This window comes from Bison bison, unplaced genomic scaffold, assembly GCF_000754665.1.
Source record: "Bison bison bison isolate TAMUID 2011002044 unplaced genomic scaffold, Bison_UMD1.0 scf7180017864324, whole genome shotgun sequence".
NCBI lineage: Eukaryota > Metazoa > Chordata > Mammalia > Artiodactyla > Bovidae > Bison > Bison bison.
In genome coordinates this window covers 4,537,165-4,561,449 of record NW_011494896.1, presented here as the reverse complement: position 1 = coordinate 4,561,449, position 24,285 = coordinate 4,537,165, and the positions used below count along the sequence as shown (strand labels likewise).

The 24,285-nt window shown below is 39.1% G+C and overlaps 1 protein-coding gene across 3 annotated transcripts in view; it reads right to left on the bottom strand.

Annotated features, from left to right (window-relative positions):
• Positions 1-24,285, bottom strand: part of DLG2 (discs, large homolog 2 (Drosophila)) — a 2,340,373-nt gene that overhangs the window by 498,479 nt on the left and 1,817,609 nt on the right. The gene's annotated exons all lie outside the window — the stretch shown is intronic.

Below are 24,285 nucleotides of genomic sequence, written 5' to 3'. Positions count from 1 at the left end.
CTCAGAAAACTATATAAGATATTATTGAAAGAATTCAAAGATAACACAAACAGATGGAGCGATATACCATGTTCTTGGACTGGAAGAATCAATATTGTGAAAATGACTATACTATCCAAAGCAATCTAGAGGTTCAATGCAATCCTTATCAAATTATTCATGGTATTTTTCACAGAACAAAAGATTTTAAAATTTGTTTGGAAACACAAAAGACCCTGGATAGCCAAAGCAATCTTGAGAAAGAGAAATGGAGCTGGAGAAATCAGGTTCTCTAACTTCAGGCTATACTACAAAGCTATAATCATCAAAACAGTATGGTTCTTGCACAAAAACAGAAATATAGACCAATGGAACAGGACAGAAAGTCAGAGACAAACTCATGCACCTGTAGTCAACTAAGCAATGTCAAAGAGGCAAGAATATGCAATGGAGGAAAAAATAGTCTCTTCAATAAGTGGTGTTGGGAGAACTATACAGCTACCTGTAAAAGAATGAAATTAGAACAGTCCTTAACACCACACACAAAAAAGTAAATTCAAAATGGATTAAAGACTTAAATGTAAGGTCAAAAACTATAAAACTCTTAGAGGAAAACATAGGCAGTACATTCTTTGACATAAATTGCAGCCAGATCTTTTTTAATCCACCTTCTAGAGTAATGAAAATACAAACAAAAATAAACAAACATTACCTAATTAAACCTAAAAGGTTCTGTAAAGCAAAGGAAACCATAAGTACAAGGAAAACATAACTCTCAGGATGTGGTTAACTATTTGTAAATGAAGCAACTGACAAGGGATTAATTTCCAAAATATACAAACAACAGCTGGATATCAATAAACCAAAAAACCCATCAAAAAATAGGCAGAAGACCTAAATAGGCATTTCTCTAAAACAGACATACAGATGACCAAAAGGCACACGAAAGGATGTTAAACATCACTAATTATTAGAGAAATGCAAATCAAAACTACAGTGAGGCATCACCGCACACTGGTCAGAATGGCTATCATCAATAAATCTACAAACAATAAATGCTGGAGAGGGTGTGGAGAAAAGGGAACTCTCTTACACTGTTGGTGGGGATGTAAATTGATATAGTCACTATGGAGACCACTATGGAGGTTCCTTAAAAAACTAATAATAGAAATATCATATGACCCAGCAATTCCATTCCTAGGCATTTACCCAGAGAAAATCATAATTCCAAAAGATACATGGACCCCAACGTCCTAGCAATAAATATAATAGCTAGCACATGGAAACAACCTAAATTCCTCCATGAACACAGAAATGGATAAAGAAGATGTGGCACATATACACACTGGAATATTACTCGGCCACAAAGAGGAATAAAACTGTGCGATTTGCAGAGATATGGTTGGACCTAGAGACTGTTATACAGAGTGAAGTAAGTCAAAGAGAAAAACAAATATTGTGTGTTAATGCATATGAAGGGATCTAGAAAAATGTTACAGATGAACCTATGTGCAAAGCAGAAATTGAGACACATGTGTAGAACAAACATATGGACATCAAGCAGGGAAAGGTGAGGTTAGATGAATTGGGAGATTAGGATTGACATATATATATATACACACACACACACACTTTATATACAGTGTATGTACACTATATACACTATTTTGTATAATATAAATAACTAATGAGAACCTACTGTATAGCACAGGCAACTGTACTCAATGCTCTTTAGTGACCTAAATGGGAAGGAAATCCAAAAAACAGGGAATATGTTTATACATATAGCTGATTCACTTGGCTGTATAGACATTAACACAACACTGTAAAGAAACTGTACTCTAATAAAAATAAAAAAAGGAATATCTATCATTACTTATATATCAGATTTTGGGAAACTCAGTATAGCTATTAATATCCATTCTACCCTTGTCAGTGGCAAACCACTTCAGTATTCTTGCCTTGAGAACGCCACGAACAAGGCGTGCTGTGATTCATGGGGTTGCAAAGAGTCGGACATGACTGAGCGACTGAACTGAACTGAACCCTTGCCAAATTTAATGGTATTTATTACGATCCAGTTTTACAGGAGCCATGCCTTGCATGGGATGGCAAGGGCCATTCAAGACAGATGGGTCATGGTGGATAGTTCTGACACAATGTGGTTCACAAGAGAGTGGAATGGCAAACCACTTCAGCATTCTTACCTTGAGAACACTATGAACAGTATGAAAAAGCAAAAAGATGTGACACTGAAAAATGAAACCCCCAGGTTGGTAGGTGTCTAATATGCTACTGGAGAAGACTGGAGAAACAGCTCTAGAAAGAATGAAGAGGCTGAACCAAAACAGAAACGACACCCAGTTGTGGATATGACTGGTGATGGAAGTAAAGTCTGACGCTGTAAAGAACAATATTGCATAGGAACCTGGAATGTTAGCTCCATGAATCAAGGTAAACTAGAAGTGGTCAAACAGGAGATGGCAAGAGTGAATATTGACATTTTAGGAATCCGTAAACTATAATGGACAGCAATGGGAGAATTTAATTCAAATGACCATTATATCAACTACTGTTGGCAAGAATCCTTTAGAAGAAATGGAGTAGCCCTCATAGTCAACAAACGATTCCAAAATCCAGTACTTGGGTGCAATCTCAAAAATGACAGCATGATCTTGGTTCATTTCCATGGCAAATCATTCAGTAACACAGTAATGCAAGTCTGTGTCCCAACCACTAATGCAGAAGAAGCTGAAATTGAATGGTTCTATGTTCTATTCATGATAGGGGGCTGGAATGCAAAAACAGGAAATCAAGAGATACCTGGAGTAACAGGCAAGTTTGGCCTTATGGCAGAAAGGAAAGAGGACCTAAAAAGCCTCTTCATCAAGGTGAAAAAGGAGAGTGAAAAAGCTGGCTTAAAACTCAACATTCAAAAAGCTAAGATCATGGCCTCCAGTCCCATCACTTTATGGCAAATAGAAGGGGGAAAAGTGGAAACAGTGACAGACTTTATTTTGGGGGGCTCTAAAATCACTGAGGATGGTAACTGCAGCCATACAATTAAAATATGCTTGCTCCTTGGAAGAAAAGCTATGACCAACCTAGACAGCATATTAAAAAGCATACACATCACTTTGCTGACAAAGGCCCGTCTAGTCAAAGCTATGCTTTTTCCAGTGGTCATGTTGGATGTGGCGGCTGGACCATAAAGAAGGCTGAGCACCAAAGAATTAATGTTTTTAAACTGTGGTGCTGGAGAGGACTATTGAGAGTCCCTTGGACAGCAAGGAGATCAAAGTAGTCAATCCTAAAGGAAATCAATCCTACATATTCATTGGTAGGACTAATGCTGAAGCTCCAATACTTTGGCCACCTGATGTGAAAAGCCGACTCTTTGGAAAAGACCTTGATGCTGGAAAAGACTGAAGACAGGAGGAGGAAGGGGTGACAGAGGATGAGATGTTTGGATGGCATCATCAATTCAATGGATGTGAGTTTGAGCAAACTCAGGGAGATAGTGAAGGACAGGGAAGCCTGGCTTGCTACAGTCCATAGGGTCACCTGATTGAGTGAAGAAGAAAGCTAACATTAGATCTTCAGTTAAGTTAAGCATCTAAGATATGCTAACCATTGCAGAACTTCACTCATCTAGTTTTGTACCATCTTTGAATATAAGATGGCTTTTACCTTTTCATGCAACTTATTAGTTACAAATGGAGACAAGGACTGTGCATTGTAGCAGATCATCACAGGTCTTCCTCCAGCTTAATAGTTCCTCTGCAAGTTTCACATTTTAGCTCTTTTAATGAGCATCTTTTTGGAGATTAGCCAATCCCCTCTTCTCTCTTGATAACAAGCTGGCTAATGCACATAGCCAGTGAAATGCTCATGGCCCATATATGTCCATTCTTTCCATGTACTTGTATGCCACTAAGAATCTGTTATAATTGCTCTCAAATGTGTTTATTCCTATTGTACTCATCTTTATTCTATATTCATGCGGTTTAATTAAATGTTACAAAAGTAAGATACAAGTGTTGAAAAAGAATTGTTTCTATTAAGAGTAAGTTTTACTGATCTAGAAAGACTTAATACTCGCATGTAGTTAAGAACCTTGATGCCAAATTAGATTTAGGAGAAAAAACAGGAAGGGTCAGAAAATAATTAGAAAATGATAATTTTTTACACAGTGTACTTTTGATTCTCTTCCTAATTAAAAAAAATTCAAACTGGACTGCGTGGATAATGAATTAAGGTATGTGACAAAAATAAAGTAAGACTTCATAAAAAATGGGTCTCAGGTCTCTGGTCTTTTGAATCAGTTCAGTGTGCCAAACATTTTAAAGCAATTGACAGACAATTTATATGTTGAAAAAAAAATCATAAAAACCCTGGCCAGGGGTTGACGATGCTAAAAAACATCTTGACCTAACATATAAAAAATGATGACCAAAATTTATTAACTGATTTCACACATATCAAAAACAATGTATAAAACTGGATCAGTGATGATTTGTTGAAAATCGAAATTGTGGACAAAAAGAAAGCATGAATTCTGGGACAGACAGATGGATCTAAATATGAAGAAAAATATTGGATTAAGTTCAGGCCCTGCATTTCTCATGCCATAGCAAGAGATGCACAAAATGTGGTTTTACTTTTATGTTGAACAGCTTCATTCAACAGCTGTTCAATAATGTGGTGATTCAAAAAAAAAAAAATTGGAGAAAATTCCATTTCTTTTTTTAAATATCACTAAACCACTGCTTTTATTTTGCCACCATACAGTTATATTTTTAGAAGTTAAAGTGAAACAATTAATGAGTGCAAACATTTTTTTCCCCTAAATGATGACGACTGTATTCAATATTTTGACTAACAAATAAAAAAACTGGTTCTGGTTTTGTGGTTACCAGTTCTACTGCATTAATGTCTAGCAGGATTATCACTCAGATATTTGTTCTCTCCTTATCCTTAAAGAGTATCACGGGAGACCTCAGAGTCTCCTAAAGAGGAGACATAGATTACATTTCATGGCCAGAATGTGGTTAAAGTGAGATCAGAACAGATCCAACTCCTAGCCCATGGTTTTCTCTGTCTTCTGCCACTGGCATTTCTTCATATTTTTCTCTATGATGATAATTCAGTGATGAACACGGTAGCCAAAACATTGGCCACTTAAAAAAATTCTACTCATCACTATTAAGTAGCTGGAAGACTCTGAAGGTGCACTTCAAATGCCAATTCAATCTCTATGACAAATTCTTTGCTTGAAAGAAAAAATAAAAATCCTAGTATTTTGCCCTCTGGGCTGAAACAAATGGTGTATGACTGGTCTCAAAGACTGAAACTTCAGGAGCAAAATGTAGTGCTTTAATACAGCAGGCATATTCCTACCTTTATTCATTTTTTTTTTTCAGATGGCTGACTGACCACACATCATTTTTCTTTGCTTTGTAAAGCTGCATCTTAGGAGGTAATGTATGAACATGTATCAAAAAGCTCCTTTCTATACAGACTGTTCTTCACAAGGAAAGTGAAACGCTGAATTTATAATAACTTAGGGCTTCCCTGGTGGCTCAGATGGTAAAGCATCTGCCTGCAATGTGGGAGAAACAGGTTCGATCCCTGGGTTGAGAAGATCCGCTGGAGAAGGAAATGGCAACCCACTCCAGTACTCTTGCCTGGAAAATTCCATGGACGGAGGAGCCTGGTAGGCTACAGTCCATGGGGTCGCAAAGAGTCGGACACGACTGAGTGACTTCACTTTCTTTCTTTCTAAATCAAGTATCAGCTAGTTCCATGAATTCAGCTACTTCAAAAATGAAAACTGAGCTTATCTAGGAATTTTACATAAAACACAGACAAGTACTACAAAATGCACAGAGAATTAGAAATGGGAAGGTTTCTGTATACCAGTTGGGATTATAGGCATTTAAATAATAAGACACTGGATATCCTTTTACTTTACACAGGAAACAAAATTTTCACATCTGATAACAAATTCTGGTTTTTAGTCTTTGATACTATCTGGGAAGCATAAGTATGTGAAAGAGCAGAATTCTAGAAGTGAGAAACGTGGGTTTTCTTACTGTGCTCCTAATAGGCTCAGTGGACTTAGATACACCACCTACAAGTCTTGCTTTGAGTTTTCTTCACTCTGAATAGGAAACAATAGATCCTGCCTTCCCCATCTGCTTTAGTGGGGGTATGTAGGAAACAGTACTATGATGGAAAAGGAGCGTGATCTTGGAAGTCACTGGCCTTGGGTTAGGGATTTCTTACTCTTAATTAGGTTCTCGTCCACCTCAGACCAAATACTCTGCTCTCTAGCCCTGCCATCAGTATAATGTAGACAACAGAGCCTTCTCACAGACCACTCTGAGAGGGAAAATAAAGCTATGCACGTGGAAGAAATATTGTAAGGTGTGAAGCCTGGATAGGAGTAAGTGGAAATGACTTTCTAGTGAGGCAGTACAATTTGGTCACAAGACGTCTGAACATGGTGACCCGAACCTGAACTAACCAGTGGGTGCAAGGAAGGAAAACAGGGCTCGTGATGGGAAAGATCAAGGAAATGGAATTACAGGGTTTGGCAACTGCCTGTGGTGGGTGAGTGGACAGTCTAGGACAACTTCCAGGTTTCTGGGTGAGGTGATGGGTCAATGGTGGTACTTCATAATGAGAAAGTAGTGTGAGAATAAAAGTAGATTTGTGGAGAATATAATTATTTTGATATTGTTTATGGTGAGTTTGGGGAACCCTTATGATATCAAGGTACAGATACCTCATAAGGTGGATATTTGAGCCTAATCTCAGTAGAAAACTCTGGTATGAAAAAGCCCATTTTAGAGTCAACCCAGTAAAGCTACACTGGAAAGCATAAGTATTCCTAAAGAAGCTGTGAGGAAAAGAACTGAAAACTGCGATGGAGACTTGGAGATAACCAACATTATAACACGTGTTGAAGAAGGTAAATCTAGAAAAAAAAAAGACTGAAAGAAAATGAGTGGAGAAATAGGAGGAAAACCAAGAAAATATGAGGTAATGTCAGCCAACAATGGGAACAAGAGGTAGTTTCAAGGAGAGTTTTGTCAACAATTTCCAAAGATTATTTAAAGCGTTTACAATGGAGGGAAAACTGGTCACTGGAATTTGGATTCTATTTTGTAGGCAAACAGGTCATGAACAATTTTAAGCAATATTAAAACACACCCACTGCTGCAGTTTAGAAAGAACCTTCCACAATCCCCAGATACATAAAACAGCTGGAGAAGAGATAGAGAAAGCCAAGAAGCTGTGGGAGGAAGCTTGTCTGAAGAAGACTAGGTATGAATACCATAGCTTTCTGTCACAGCATTACCAGGCGCCCGTCCTCAGAAAACCTTTCTGCAGAGCAAACTTAACAGCATTTTCCCTGGCAAACCAGTGTAGGCATCAAGGCAACAAGTGGAGATGCCTGCTGCCTGTTATCATGCTGGGTTCTATTTTCAATGCAAAATTGCTCTTATTCTATCATTTATTTCCCATATTGATTTTCATGCAGACAGCTGGAACACTCAAATAAATGCAGACTGCATGGTTTGGTGGAAATTATTAATTTGTGTGTGTTAGTGTCGTGGAAGAGATCCAGATGTTTGGTGAAAGAGACACGGCTTCACCTGACATCTGTGTCCGGGACCTTCCACACAGTGGTCACCATAGAGATGATAACCATTGCTGCACTGGGTGACGTCAGTAAAAGGCCAGCTGTCCATTTCCCTCCACTTTTCACTATTCATACCCCCAAGGTAGGAACTGCTTTCTCTTTGGATATTTTCCCTTGGTTAATACATTCAAAGGAGCCTTGAGGTGATTTGTTCACCTAAGCCTCTATGTATTACCAGAATGCTAGTATTTAAGAGATGAAAATCTGGACATAAAAACCCACATGATAAAGTGCAATCAAGTCTCTTAATGTAGATTTTTAATTCACTTCAGTGAAGTCAAATTAGACCCCAGCAGCAACCTTTTCTTTTAAAGTAAATTCTTGCTTTCCTTGGGGCTTAACTTTTATTTTTTTAATTTTTTTTTATTTTTTTGGGGGGATTAACTTTTCAACACAAAGAAACTCTTTCAAAAAAGTTTTTGGAGCTCTGAACAGCTTGATGATATTTAGATTCATAGCCATTGTACAATCAGTGTAAGAAAAAATATCAAATGTAAAATACCAATGTCCAGAAAGTATCAAAACACTACAACACACTCTTTGGATTTTAATGACCAGCTCGTAAATAAAGAAACCTGAATATAGTCCCATCACTTCATGGCAAACAGATGGGGAAACAATGGAAACAGTGACAGACTTTATTTTCTTGGGCTCCAAAATCACTGCAGATGGTGACTGCAACCATGAAATTAAAAGGCGTTTGCTCCTGGGAAGAAAAGCTATGACCAACCTAGATAGCATATTAAAAAGTAGAGACATTACTTTGCCAACAAAGGCCCATCTAGTCAAAGCTATGGTTTTTCTAGTAGTCATGTATAGATGTGAGACTTGGACTATAAAGAAAGCTGAGCGCTGAAGAACTGATGCTTTTGAACTGTAGTGTTGGAGAAGACAATCTTGAGAGTCCTTTGGACTGCAAGGAGATCCAACCAGTCCATCCTAAAGGAAATCAGTCCTGATTATTCATTGGAAGGACTGATGCTGAAGCTGAACTCCAATACTTTGGCCACCTAATGAGAAGAACTGATTAATCTGAAAAGACCCTGATGCTAGGAAAGATTGAAGGCAGGAGGAGAAGGGGATGACAGAGGATGAGATGGTTGCATGGCATCACCGACTTGATGGACATGAGTTTGAGTAAACTCTGGGAGTTGGTGATTTACAGGGAGGCCTGGTATGCTGCAGTCTGTGGGGTTGCAGAGTTGGATATGACTGAGCAACTGAACTGAACTAAATGAAAAATGATTACCTCTTAGCAACTAAAGCAGATACAAGTGAAAGAATTTGAAAGGGCATAGGGATAAAAATTATAAATCCATGATAGCTTTCTTCTTCACATTTCTGAAGATTTACAGTGAATTTTAAAAATCATCTCTAAGATGCCAAGTATAGTTCATTAACATAGTAGAAGTCTCAGACAGATTCTCCATATTTTGACTTCTCAATCGCCTACTCTGCTAGTACCCCATCATTAATACCCACAATTTGTGAAGTACTGTGCCTGATGTAATGAGGAAAAGAATAAAGGCTAAAACAAAGACTGTGACCTTTAAGCATTTACACTGTCACTTGGGAGAAAGGACTTCTGTCCACTCGATCATTCCAACTCATTCCCTTTCAGTCTTGTTTGTGGTAACAACAGCACTGTCCACCTTGTTAAGTCAGAATCTAGGCATTTTCACTGAATCTTCACTTCCCACCACTCTCCATAAACAATTCACTAACAAGTTCCTTTGTTTCTCTAGTGCTACCATCCTGATGGAGAAACACCTTTCTTAGTAGGCTATCCCAGATGATGTTCCTCCTGTCTTTCTAGTGACTTCTCACAGCAGCCTATGAACAGCTTGTTTTAAAGCATGAAATCAGCTCATCTTTGCCTTTCCTCTGCTTACAGAAAACTCTCCCAAGACTTCCCATCACATAAAACTCACACTCACTTTCAGGTCTGCAAGATCCTGTGGTCACTGTCTTGTCTTCTGGTCCCCATTGTTCACCACTCTGCCTGTCACTCCCAAGACTGAGCTACCCTGGCTTCTTCCTGACTCTCACACGTTCCTCACTAAGGGCACCTGTATTAACTACTTGCTAAGCATCTAAGTCTTCCAGATACCTCCCTCTCACTCAGGTCTTCACTAAAACATTACCTCTCTAGAGAGGCCTTCTTTGCACTTCCAGTTAAAGGCAATCCACTCCCATTCCAGACATTATACACTCTTCCAGAATTTTATTTCTTCAATAGCATTTGAAAGTATCTGTTTCTTGATTTGTTTTTGTATTCACTGGATACTGGGAAAGATTGAGGGCAGGAGGAGAAGGAGGTAACTGAGAATGACCTGGTTGGATGGCATCATCGACTCAATGGACATGAGTCTGAGCAACCTCCAGGAGACAGTGAAGGACAGTGTACCCTGGTGTGTTGCAGTCCATAGGGCTGCAAAGAGCTGGACACAACTGAGTGACTGAACAGCAGCAAATGTCAGTACTGTGCTAGGCATTATGAGATGAGAGATGTTAACAGGATGCAAGCTCAGTTCAGTTCCTTCTGTCAAGGATCTCATAGTTTATATAGAAAGATAAGTAACTGATCAACTAACCAAAAAGAGGGGGGAAGGGAAGAGCAAAAATAAACTGAATACCATAATAGAGGGGGTTCTCATGCTAGCCTAGAAGTTTATAGAGGTTCAGGGAAAAAAATGGTAAAATGAGTTTCCTAAAAATTATATTTGTTTACCCTTAAATTTTATTTACAAGGTTTACAGGAATTTATTTGATACTAGTCAGAGAGAAACTTAAGAGTCTGGTCTGGTTTGGATTTATTTTTTAATTTTAATTTTGGTTTTCTTTTACAGGCAGAATAATCAGAACTAGACAAATCTAAACTGTTTGATAAAAAAAGACATCAATATGAATATCTTTTCTGCTGTTAGTCATTTACTTAAAAATATAGGAAACTCTTTGTGATAATATAATCCATACCCTAATATTTTGAGAAAACATTTCCCTTGAATTTTTTGTATTTTTCTTCTGAGGTTTTAAATTTCTAAATAGAAACATTTTAGGATTAAAACAGATTATAAACAATACATACACACCTGTATTAGGAAGCACCATGCTGCTAAAACCTATTGTCTATTTTATCACAATAGCAGAAATATTCATTAAAGACACTTACTCCTTGGAAGAAAAGTTATGACCAACCTAGATAGCATATTCAAAAGCAGAGACATTACTTTGCCAACAAAGGTCTGTCTAGTCAAGGCTATGGTTTTTCCAGTGGTCATGTATGGATGTGAGAGTTGGACTGTGAAGAAAGCTGAGCGCCGAAGAATTGATGATTTTGAACTGTGGTGTTGGAGAAGACTCTTTAGAGTCCCTTGGACTGCAAGGAGATCCAACCAGTCCGTTCTAAAGGAGATCAGCCAGCCCTGGGTGTTCTTTGGAAGGAATGACATTAAAGCTGAAACTCCAGTACTTTGGCCACCTCATGTGAAGAGTTGACTCGTTGGAAAAGACTCTGATGCTGGGAGGGATTGGGGGCAGGAGGAGAAGGGGACGACAGAGGATGAGATGGCTGGATGGCATCACTGACTCGATGGATGTGAGTTTGAGTGAAATCTGGGAGTTGTTGATGGACAGGGAGGCCTGGCATGCTGCAATTCATGGGGTCGCAAAGAGTCGGACACGACTAAGCGACTGAACTGAAATGAACTGAAAGGGAAGTTTAGAACCGGGGGTCAATTCCAAATGTCTTTTATTTGGAAAAAAATAGTCCAGTCTGTTGCTATTTACTCTTCAGGACTTATCTCATGCATGCCCAGACTGGAAACCTTTTCCAGCCTCGCAGTTTTGTTCCACTTATACCAGTGCGCACGCTTAACAAGGCATTTCCCACAGTACAGTAAAGCAGCATTTAAAAATGGCTGATTCCCTAGCTAGACTGTCAGCCCTTTGAAGACAACAACCATAGTGAGTTAACCACTGTGCCTCCTCACACTTGAGAGTCCCTTGGACAGCAAGGAGATCAAAACAGTTAATCCTAAAGGAAATCAACCCTGAGTATTTATTGGAAGGACTGATGCTGAAGCTGAAGCTCCAGTACTTTGGCCACCTGATGCGAAGAGATGCCTCACTGGAAAAGACACTGATGCTGGGAAAGATTGAAGGCAGGAGAAGAGGGGGGTGACAGGCATGATATGGTTGGATGGCATTATCAACTTACTGGACATGAGTGTGAGCAAACTCCAGGAGGTAGTGAAGGACAGGAAAGCCTGGCTCGCTGCATCCGCAGGGTCGCAAAATGTCCAACATGACTTAGCAACTGAACAACGGCAACCCCCTCACTGTACATCAACACAGTTCCGGTCTGTTGAAATGAGCACTGTGATGCTTTTTATGCCATTTCCGCTAGGATCCCAAAGCAAAAGCATTGTTTCGTCAGACAAAAACAGTTGTGCTTGCATTAAGAGAACATGTGCTTGCATGGAGAACAGTGTGGAGATTCCTTAAAAAACTGGAAATAGAACTGCCTTATGATCCAGCAATCCCACTGCTGGGCATACACACTGAGGAAACCAGAAGGGAAAGAGACACGTGTACCCCAGTGTTCATCGCAGCACTGTTTATAATAGCCAGGACATGGAAGCAACCTAGATGTCCATCAGCAGATGAATGCATAAGAAAGCAGTGGTACATATACACAATGGAGTATTACTCAGCCATTAAAAAGAATACATTTGAATCAGTTCTAATGAGGTGGATGAAACTGGAGCCTATTATACAGAGTGAAGTAAGCCAGAAGGAAAAACACCAATACAGTATACTAACGCATATATATGGAATTTAGAAAGATGGTAACAATAACCCGGTGTACGAGACAGCAAAAGAGACACTGATGTATAGAACAGTCTTATGGACTCTGTGGGAGAGGGAGAGGGTGGGAAGATTTGGGAGAATGGCATTGAAACATGTAAAATATCGTGTAAGAAACGAGTTGCCAGTCCAGGTTCGATGCGCAATACTGGATGCTTGGGGCTAGTGCACTGGGACGACCCAGAGGGATGGTATGGGGAGGGAGGAGGGTTCAGGATGGGGAGCACATGTATACCTGTGGCGGATTCATTTTGATATTTGGCAAAACTAATACAATTATGTAAAGTTTAAAAATAAAATAAAATTAAAAAAAACAAAAACCAAATAAATATACCAGATATCTTCTATATGTAGAACACCCTTGACTAAAGTGTAAAATGAAAATATACTTTCCAATAGACCATTTCAAATTAGTGAAAAAGAACAATGCAAATAAGGGGGGAATCTGTCTACTGCCACTTGAAGAACACAGTGGTGAATTTTAATTTTGGAAGAAAACATGTGATGAAGTTTAATGTATGAAAATGACAATAAATGGATTCTGCTCTGCTCCAATAAACTTGTGTCTTATTGGAAACATCGAGTTGAAATGTCAGCCATAAAAGTTACAGAGATACAAAACTGAAGCAATCAGCCATGGCAGGGTGTTGCCCGGTCGACTACTGTCTGTGGTCGGTTCTGCTTAAATAGGCTGAAAGTCATCAACGCAGCTGGGCATGAAATTACAGAATCTTCATCTGCCCACGTGGAGATGCTCATTATGAATACGGTTAAATGTCATTTTAAAGTTAGCTTTGTGAAGGATGGAATGACCGTATGTGCTTTGGTTAAACAAACAAACAAACAAAAAAATACAAAGAAAATAGTCTGACCCCACAGACAAGTGTTCTTAATGGATCCTCTAAATACTGGTGGTAGTTTTTAGGGGATTACTGAACATTTGAAAATACAAAATTTGTTCAAGAAAAGGCAAATTTATAGACAAAAAAAAAAATAGATTAGTGGTTGTCTGGAACTAAGGTTGGAATTGGAATTAATTGTAAATGGGCACAAGGGATCTTATGAGGGACATGAAAATGTTCTAAAACTGCATAATGGTTATACCACTGGATCAAATTACCAGATATCACTGAATTTTACACTTGAAAGAGGTGCAGTTCATGATGTGCAAAATGTGCTTAATGACTTTGTCAAAAAAGTTTAAGACAAACTACAAAGCTTGAAAAAGCACAGGATTTTTTTTTTTAATTATGTGTTTAGGCACTTATTTTAGGTTGGAAATTTCTAGGCTCTTTACCAAACTTTTCATCTGATCCCACATAAGCAGAAAGCATTACCTTTTATAGAAGGCTGGCCACCTGACAATGACATTCATGTTTAGTCATGCTTTCCTCTCTGACCTTAAAATCAGAGGAGTGGTTGTTCAGAGGATTCACAAACTGCAGGCCATTAGGACCGAGTTCAATATAATGGGGCATCTATCAATGCATGAGACCTGGGTTCGATTCCTGGGTCAGGAAGATCCCCTGGAGAAGAAAATGGCAACCCACTCCAGTATTCTTGCCTGGAGAATCCCTTAGACAGAGGAGCCTGGCAGGACTCCTGCCAGGGGGTCTCAAGAGTTGGGCACGACTTAGCAACTAAACCACCAGCATCAAGTATTGATTATAGCTGCTGACTGGGCTTGCATAACTTCCTTATATTTGGGCCCCTGATGATTTACAGCCATTGTATTTGAAACCACAACTAGGGTACATGAAAATTCTAACAAAAAATGAAAGAGAAAACAAAATTGAAAAGCACGGTTCCTGGACTTGAGTTTGAACAAACTCTGGGATCGTGAAGGGCAGGGAAGTCTGATGTTCTGTAATCCATGGTGTTGCACAATCTAGCAACTGGACAACAAGAACAAGTGGAAGGACACAAATTATCCTGAAGGAGATTTTTAACTCCTTAAACTACCTTTTTGAATATAAACTGATATTTAAGTAAAACTATCAGGCCCCTATGTTGACTTCAGTAAAAATGCTCATGTTTAAAATGCTGATTGTCTTTTCTAACTTCTGTTTCTTTCAGTCTCTACTCTCCACATCAGTCTTTAAAATTTACTTGAATGTGAAAATACTATTTGTCATTTGTCATTATAGAGAACAAAAGAGTAACCTATTTCTCTAGGATATTCTGAATGAATGAGAGGCTGAATTACTCATTAAATTATTCATTCATTGAGTTATTCCACAAATACTAACTCCATGCCTAATATGTGTTAAGCACAGTCTAGGACCTAGAGAAAAAGCACTGAATAAAGTGGAAAAAAATCCCCTCCCTCATTCATTCTATATTCTCCTGGTCGAAGAGGGTAGGGAGTAAAAACAAACCAGTACTGAGAACAGCTACTACTTATTTAGAATTAACTATGTCTAAGGCATTTTGATTTAAACTGTGTCAAATCCCTTACAGTTATACAGTGGAAGTGACATACAGTTTCAGTGTATTAGATCTGATAGTTAGAGTGCTTGAAGAACTATCAGTGGAGGTTCATAACTTTGTACAGGAGGTGATGATGAAAATCATCTCCAAGAAAAAGAAATGCAAGAAGGAAAAATGGTTGTCTGAGGAGGCCTTACAAAAAACTGAGAAAAGAGAAGTGAAAGACAGAGAAGAAAAGGAAAGATATACACATGTGAATGCAGGGCTCCAAAGAATAGCAAGGAGAGATAAGAAAGCCTTCTTAAGTGATCACTGCAAAGAAATAGAGGAAAACAATAGAATGGGAAAGACTAGAGATCTCTTCAAGAAAACTAGAGATACCAAGGGAACATTTCATGCAAACACAGGCACAATAAAGGACAGAAATGGTATGAACCTAACAGAAGCAGAAGAGATTAAGAAGAGGTGGCAAGAATACACAGAAGAACTGTACAAAAAGATCTTCATGACCCAGATAATCACGATGGTGTGCTCACTCATCTAGAGCCAGACATCCTGGAGTATGAAGTCAAGTGGGCCTTAGGAAGTATGACTACAAACAAAGCTAGTGGAGGTGATGGAATTCCAGCTGAGCTATTCCAAATCCTGAAAGATGATGCTGTGAAAGTGCTGCACTCAATATACCAGCATATTTGGAAAACTCAGCGGTGGCCACAGGACTGGAAAATTTCATTCCAATCCCAAAGAGGGCAATGCCAAAGAATGTTCAAACTACCGCACAACTGCACTCATTTCACACGCTGTCAAAGTAATGCTCAAAATTTTCCAGGCTAGGCTTCAACAATACTCGAACCAAGAACTTCCAGATGTTGAAGGTGGAAAAGGCAGAGGAACCAGAGATCAAATTGCCAACATCCGTTGGATCATAGAAAAAGCAAGAGAATTTCAGAAAAAACATCTGCTTCATTGACTACGCTACCCACTCCAGTGTTCTTGCCTGGAGAATCCCAGGGACAGGGGAGCCTGGTGGGCTGCCGTCTATGGGGTCGCACAGAGTCGGACACAACTGAAGTGACTTAGCAGCAGCATTGACTATGCTGAAGCTTTTGTCTGTGTGGATCACAACAAACTGGAACATTCTTAAAGAAATGGGAATTCCAGACCACCTGACCTGCCTCCTGAGAAACCTGTACATGGGTCAAGAAGCAATAGTTAGAACAGAACATGGAACATGGACCGGTTCCAGGCTGGGTACATCAAGGCTGTATATTGTCACCCTGCTTATTTAACTTATACGCAGAGTACATCATGCGAAATGCTGGGCTGGATGAAGCACATGGTGGAATCAAGGTTGCTCAGAGAAATATCAATAACCCCAGATATGCAGATAACACCACCCATATGGCAGAAAGCAAAGAGGAATTAAAGAGCATCTTGATAAAGGTAAAAGAGGAGAGTGAAAAAGCTGGCTTAAAACAACATTCAAAAAACTAAGATCATGGCATCTGGTCCCATCACTTCATGGCAAATCAATGGGGAAACAATGGAAACAGGACAGACTTTATTTTCTTGGGCTTCAAAGTCACTGCAGATGGTGACTGCAACCATTAAATTAAAAGATGCTTGCTCCTTGGAAGGAAAGCTATGACCAACCTAGACAGCATATTAAAAAGCAGAGATATTACTTTGCTGACAAAAGTCCATCTAGTCAGAGCTATTGTTTTACCGGTAGTCATGTATGGATGTGAGAGTTGGACCACAAATAGGGCTCAGCTCTGAAGAATTGATGCTTTTGAACTGTGGTGTTGGAGAAGACTCTTGAGAGTCCCTTGGACTGCAAGGAGATCCAACCAGTCCGTTCTAAAGGAGATCAGTCCTGGGTGTTCATTGGAAGGACTGATGCTGAGGCTGAAATTCCAATACTTTGGCCATCTCATGCGAAGAGTTGACTCGTTGGAAAAGACCCTGATGCTGGGAGGGATTGGGGGCAGGAAGAGAAGGGGACGACAGAGGATGAGATAGTTGGATGGCATCACTGACTCAATGGACATGAGTTTGAGTAAGCTCCAGGAGTTGGTGATGGACAGGGAGGCTTGGTGTACTGCAGTCCTTGGGGTTGCAGAGAGTCAGATATGACTGAGCGACTGAACTGACTGATTCAGAATTTGCAGAGGAAAGTACTCTTTATAAATTATAAGAAATGATGTAGATCTGTGATTAGATTTTAGAATTTTGATTGAGTAATAATCACAAATTATATATTATACATAAATATGTATTTATAATTTATATACATACTCAGTTGCTTAGCCATGCCCAACTCTTTGTAACCCCACGGACTGTAGCCTGCCAGGCTCCTCTGTCCATGGAATTTTCCAGAAGAGAATACTGGAGTGGATAGGTTCCCTTCTCCAGGGGATCTTCCCGAATCAGGATCAAACCCACATCTCCTACACTGGCAGGCAGACTCTTTACCACTTGAGCCACCTGAGAAACCCAAATATACTGTATATAAATAATAAATTTATATAAATATAAAATGTACCTCTTACAATCAGGTAAATATAAATACCCACTCAAGAAAGCTAAAAATGGGTGATTTCCTCAAACTATAGTTTTAATTAATATTTCGTGTCTAAGATGGTAAGTTGTGATTTTGTTTTTTACAACCCATTCATAAGATTAAAACGGTCATAAAAATTTGTGTCATTCGTTTTAAACCTACTGATGATAGAGGATTTTCTGTTAAAAACCTTTCAGGAGTTTGTGCTAATATTGATTAAATGAAGAACACTTGTTTCTTCTTTCCTGTTTTCATTTTTTAAATTTCCATTTTCCATAGATATTATTAAAAAAATAAATCTCACATGCAGGAGTATTTTGCCCCAACATCAACTTCTATTTTCTCTGACCTGATTTCTCCAATTACTTCTACATTCTTGTAACATGACTGATCCACTTCTGTAATATCTTGGTTAAATAAATTTTGTTTTTCTCTGATGCTAACACTTTTAAATATTTATAGACTAATGACAAGTTCCTATCAATTTTTCTATTTCATGAAGCCATACTTATATCCCTGCATAAGTCAGAAGAAATGCAAACACAGTATAATATGGATAATATGATCTAAATTTTAACAACCTTACCAAGTCTCATAAATATATGAGAGAACATTTCTGTTCTGATAGGTGAGGATTAAAAAGCACAGCTTCCATTGCCAATTGTCAGATGGTTGAATTTATACACTGAGTAGAGCATTTTTTATATACAATGAATGAGGGTATTTTCAGGTTGAATCATTTGATAAAGTAGTACCAAAGGTAATAGTGTTAGAATACTTGGCTGACTCATTGCCAACACCGGGCCAGGAAAAATTGTCCGCAAGGGCGTATCCATCACGCTTTGGATTTTCTTCATAACTCTGTACTCCTGGCTGGAGTTGCCAGTCTCAGCTCCTAACAGGGGATGGTTCTGGGGCTGAGCAGTGCAATCTGATCTTGTCTCAGATTGCTGTCCTACCCTCTTGCCCTGCCAGGTTGGAAAACTCAGTTGTGCTGGATTCCACTCTCCTCATTAATTCCCCAGTTGTAAAGTGATATTGGTTCTACTTCTAGAATATTTTCACACTGGTCTCTAACTCACAGTACCCCTGCTAGCACCATAGTGTAGCAAAGTACAGTGTCAGAAGACCTTGGTTTAATTCAAGCTCCACCACTGTATAACTGTGTGCCTTGGGAAGTCCATTTAACTAAGCCTCAATCTCCTCATCCATAAAAGGGGAATAATAGCAATTCACAGGATTTGTGTGATATCAGAAGTAATATATGTAGAATATATTATGTAAGATATAGTCATTGGAAAAGACCCTGATGCTGGGAAAGATCGAAGGCAGGAGGAGAAGGGGATGACAGGGGGTGAGATGGTTGGATGGCATCACCGACTCGATAGACACGAGTTTGAGCAAGCTTTTGGAGGAGGTGATGGACAGGGAAGCCAGGACAGGAAGGTGATGCTGCAGTCCATGGGGTCACAAAGAGTCGGACACGACTGAGCGACTCAAATGACCAAAGTAGGTATTCAATTAATTTCTAAATACCACTATTATTTCATAATAATCTTAGTAATATTTAGATTAAGTAACTTTCTATTCTTTAAGATCTTTTCTCCTCTAATTCATTCTTTAATGCTTCTATCAAAGTAATCTTGCAAAACACTAATTCAGTGATGCAATTCAAAAGTCTTATATGGCCCCCTCATTTAGCCCCTCTGCCTCAGCATACATACTCCATGATATATTCATTCTGGGTTACTCGGCCTCTCTCAAACATACTGTGTGATTTCACTAGGCATTTCCATATGGGTTCCTCCATTCTGGAATGCCTTCCTCCCATCCCCTATTTCTTGTCATAGGGATAATCTTCATTCTGCAGTACCCACATGAATTGCCAGCCTTCAGTGGAAAATACAAGTATGGAGGATTCATTTCATGAATGAGAAGTGAAATGAGAATGAATGAATCGAGAATGTCATGTGGATATAAAAACTATCACTTGGCTACAGTGATAAAGGCAGCATCAAAAGCAGGGAAGGAAACAGTCACACTCTGTTTTTCATTGATCAGGCCACTCTAGGGATATGTTTTTGAATTTGAAAAGCACATTTAAAAGAGAGACTTCCCTGGTGATCCAGTAGCTAAAACGCCATGCTCCCAAAGTAGGGGACCCGTGTTCAATCTCTGGTCAGGGAACTAGATTCTGCATGCTCCAGCTAAGTATCTGGTGCAGCGAGGGGGAGGGGCGGGAAGGAAGGAAGAGAGACAAGGTAAAGTGCTTGATCTGATAGGACCAGGATGATGACTGTTTTAAAATCACACCACAGGGGAGGTTATGGAAGGCACTGGCAACCTTTAACCTGGAGCAGAGAAGGCGCTAAGCAAATGACAAACACGGCCAGTCCCTCACACAGAAGGGACTCCCACTGCGTGGCTTCAAGGGGTAGTAGCACAGAGCCAACAGGCAAAATTACAGACTCAGACAGGAATACATCCCAAAGAAGCCCTTTCTAATCACCAAGAGGAGTTTGGAAGGCAGGCAGGACTATGTGAAGCGATTGAATTTCTGATCCTGAAGGATAATCAAGCAGGGCTTGGAGGACTAGAAGAGACGCTGAAGAAGGTCTCACAGCTCCAAATAGGTCGTTGATGAGCTGAGCTGTGAATTTAGGTGCTGTGACTCAGGAATCTCATCTTCCCCCAGACTTTTTCTTGCTTTCCCAGTTGAGATGATTCACACACATTCCTTACATTGCATGGCACTTGTGACCCTTACCACAGCAATTTTCACGCAACAAACGGCGTCTCTGCTTCACCCACTGTAATGGAAGCTGTCCTGGGATGGGAAATGTATCACTGGCTGCTCGTTCCTCAGAGTGCCACCCAGAGCTCCTTTCACATGAAGATGCTCAGTCATGGGGACTGATTTAATTTATGCCCATGGCAATCCACTCATCCTTTTAATGAGTTTCCTTAGCAGTAAATTAAGAGGTTTAAATTTGATGAGCTAGCAGTAAACAAGTTTTAAATGTGATGATCTCAATAGTAAACTTTCTAATAATTAAAAAGTATTACTTTCTAGTAATTAGAAAATATGAATACTAGTCTAAAAAATGGCTTTGGAAATGAGCTGGTAAGAGCTCATTGGATCCATTTTATACGGAGACTCTTTGGAGGTGGGGATGCACACAGTTCATCTAATATGAATGCTCTGTTGTTCCTGACCTGTTTTTTGGGTAAGATTTTTCATAGAAGAAAGTTCTCATGGTTTAATCAAGATTGGTCATTGATTCTCAGTCTCAGGAAATGTTTCTGGTGGAAGCAAAATCCATATTATGCATATATTGACCATTTTACTGAAATCCATATTATGCATATATTGACCATTTTATTGAAAGAGATTGTAAACCTGTGCAATAAGGCTGAAGATGTCCCGTTTATTAACACTGTTCCTTATTGGAAACTGCAGGCTTAGGCAGATTGGCAACATCGGCCTCTAGCCTTCTTATTAATACAACCCTTCCTAAGTCATCTAAAGCAAAGGACATTATCACTTTATATTTGCAAACAATTTGCATCTTAAAATAAATGTTCCTTGATAACTGCCCCAAAGTAGAAGCAAACTAAACCTCCTGTATTAGGAGAAGAGCTAAGCACATTCCTATGGATAGTATTATTGATATATTATGCAATTGTTAAAAATTAGGGTTACCAGCATGAAGTGGCAGTTTGAAAAAAATGCTTATGATGTAAAAAATGAAGTAAAGGATATAAAATTGTATGAATACTTATGAGTTCAGCAGCTGCCAGAATGATCTCATAAAAAAATCAAACCTGATCATAAAATTCTTGGCAGACAATTCTCTGAGTCTCTTGCTTTTCTATATATCTTGCAAGGAGAAATGCTATTTCCTTTGTTCTGGGCTGTCTTTTCAGGGATGTTTGTATAGTGAACAGCCTTGAAAGATAGAGACAATGTCTCTGGAGCCATGGGTAGGTTTGTTTAGTATCCAGTATAACAATATTCTTCTCTGAGGCACAGCCTAGGCAGATTTATGCTCACTGTAAAAGATTCAGGTTCCCTAGGCTTGGGATCCTCTCCTGTAATGCAACCCACTACATGTGCCCGCATCTCATGGCCTCCCTTGTTTTATCCTGTGGAAACTAGAACTCAGGGAACCAGTGAAAATGCTGATACTCTGGCTACAAAGATTAGTATGAATCTATAAAGTTGCTGGGACTTCCCTGGTGGTGCAGTGGTAAACAGTCTTCCTGCAAATGAAGGCAATGTGGGTTTGGTCCTTGAGTTGGGAAGATCCCCTGAAGAAGGAAAAGGCAACCCACTCCAGCATTCTTGCCTGGAAAATTCCATGGACAGAGGAGCCCGGCAGGCTACAGTCCATGGGTGTCTCAGAAGAGTTGGATATGACTTAGCAACTAAACAACAATAAAGTTTCTTTTCCAGGAATCTCAGAGCTTCTGCCAGTATCCATGACAGCACAGCAGGGTAACTTGCAAGTTTGCAAGTAAGAAAGAAATCTCAGACTTTTCACAGTTCTTGACATTCATTCCCTTGCTTAAGCCTGCTTTACCTGCTTTCAGTGGCATCCCATGCATTTAGGATAAAACTGCTAACAACAACAGCATCAGCAACAATAATGGGCTTCCCTGGTGGCTCAGAGAGTAGAGACTCCACATACAGTGCAGGAGACTTGGGTTCAATACCTGGTCGGGAAGATGCCCTGGAGAAAGGAATGGCTACCCACCCCAGTATTCTTGCCTGGAGAATTCCATGGACAGAGGAGTCTGCCGGGTTATAGTACATGGGGTCTCAAAGAGTTGGACATGACTGAGCGACAAACTTCACACGCTGCTAACAACAACATCAGCAACAATAATGGCTAATGTAGAGTGAGCACTAAACGGTGTCCTAAGCCCGTTATTAAATACTTGTCATATAATACTCACAGCCACCCTAAGGGGTAAATGCAATTGGGATTGCCACTGAAGAGGTGAGAAAAGTAAGGCAGAGGCTCAGTTTTTCAGAACTCAAGGTCACCACCCAGCCTGGTCCATCTGTAAAGCAATTTCACTCATTCTCGATCTGATTCTTACCCATCCTTTGGGTCTCTGCTTAAACAGAAGGTGTTTAGAAAAGCTTTCCCTTGACCTTCCCTTTAGTCTCATGGGACTATGTCCTCGTGGGATTGTGCTCTTTTCCTTTGTAGCACTTCCAACAGTTTATTGAGTAATTGAGGGATCCTGTGATTGCTTATATACCTCTCGTCTTCCACCCTACGCAGACCTCTGGGCGCAGGGATGTGTTTACTTTGTCTTCCAAAGTTCTGAGCGTGACAAGCACTCCGTGCATATGCTGAATGAATAAATGGATCAGTGCCATGATAAGGAACTGAAAAAAAAAGGCAACAAACTAAAATTCTACTTGTATGGCACTGATTTTATTATTTCCAGAATGTTCTGCAAAATAGCTATTGTGCCATTACTGTGAAAGCAGTAAATTTATATTATTAAAAATATATTTATTATTAAATATATAATATACAAATATATATTATTAAATATATAATATATATAATTATTATTAAATATATAATATATATTTATCATTAAATATATAATATATAAATATGTATTTATTATTAAAATAAATAAAACTCAAAAGACTTATGCTCATGAGACATTTCAGAGGTATTTTCAAAGTCTGTAGACTGTGGGTAGAATTGTGGAAAACAACGTGTAGAGTGAGTATAATGTAGTGGACAAGCAGACATGTTGACCCTGTATGTTCCTGGTCAGGTATACAGTTTATGGAACACTAATTGAGAACTGCACCATTTGAAAATACTTGATCCTAATTGATTTTAAGCATTTCTTCCCAGTAAATGTCCTGAATGCCCCATTGAGCTTTCATTATAATCTTTGGAGGGGTTGTTTCTTTCTACATTTCAAACCATTTGTATACTATCAACATTCTGTTATGCATCTGTATGATAGATGGGGAGGGGCAAATAAATTCTGATATGCAAATTTTCCCTTTAAAGAAGCCCTTTTAATACAATTACTTTGTTTTGTACTTTGAGAGCCCACAAAGAATTGGAAATAGCTTCAGGAACAGCAGTATTTTTTTAGAAGTCAATTAAAGTTTTCAGGTTTTTAATGGGAAGGTTGGCCTATAAGATGACAATATTTAATAAAGACAGGGAAGTCTGGTGTGCTGCAGTCCATGGGGTCGCAAAGAGTTGGACATGACTGAGCGACTGAACTGAATTGAATAAAGACGTATCACGTGTATAATTTGGGAGAGAAGAGTAGAGGAAAAATATAATAGAACTGCTTACAATATTGTAAAGGGGTTTAGTTTGTAAAGATAAAAGAGGTGTTCATTCATTCAAAAATATTATTGGCTCCTACTTTTGGAGAGAGAAGTGCAGTATGGGTAAGACACAGATGATAACAGCAATGGCTGCTCAGATATGCAGATGACACCACCTTTATGGCAGAAAAAGAAGAGGAACTAAAAAGCCTCTTGATGAAAGTGAAAGTGGAGAGTGAAAAAGTTGGCTTAAAGCTCAACATTCAGAAAATGAAGATCATGGCATCCGGTCCCATCACTTCATGGGAAATAGATGGGGAAACAGTGGAAACAGTGTCAGACTTTATTTTTCTGGGCTCCAAAATCACTGCAGATGGTGATTGCAGCCATGAAATTAAAAGACGCTTA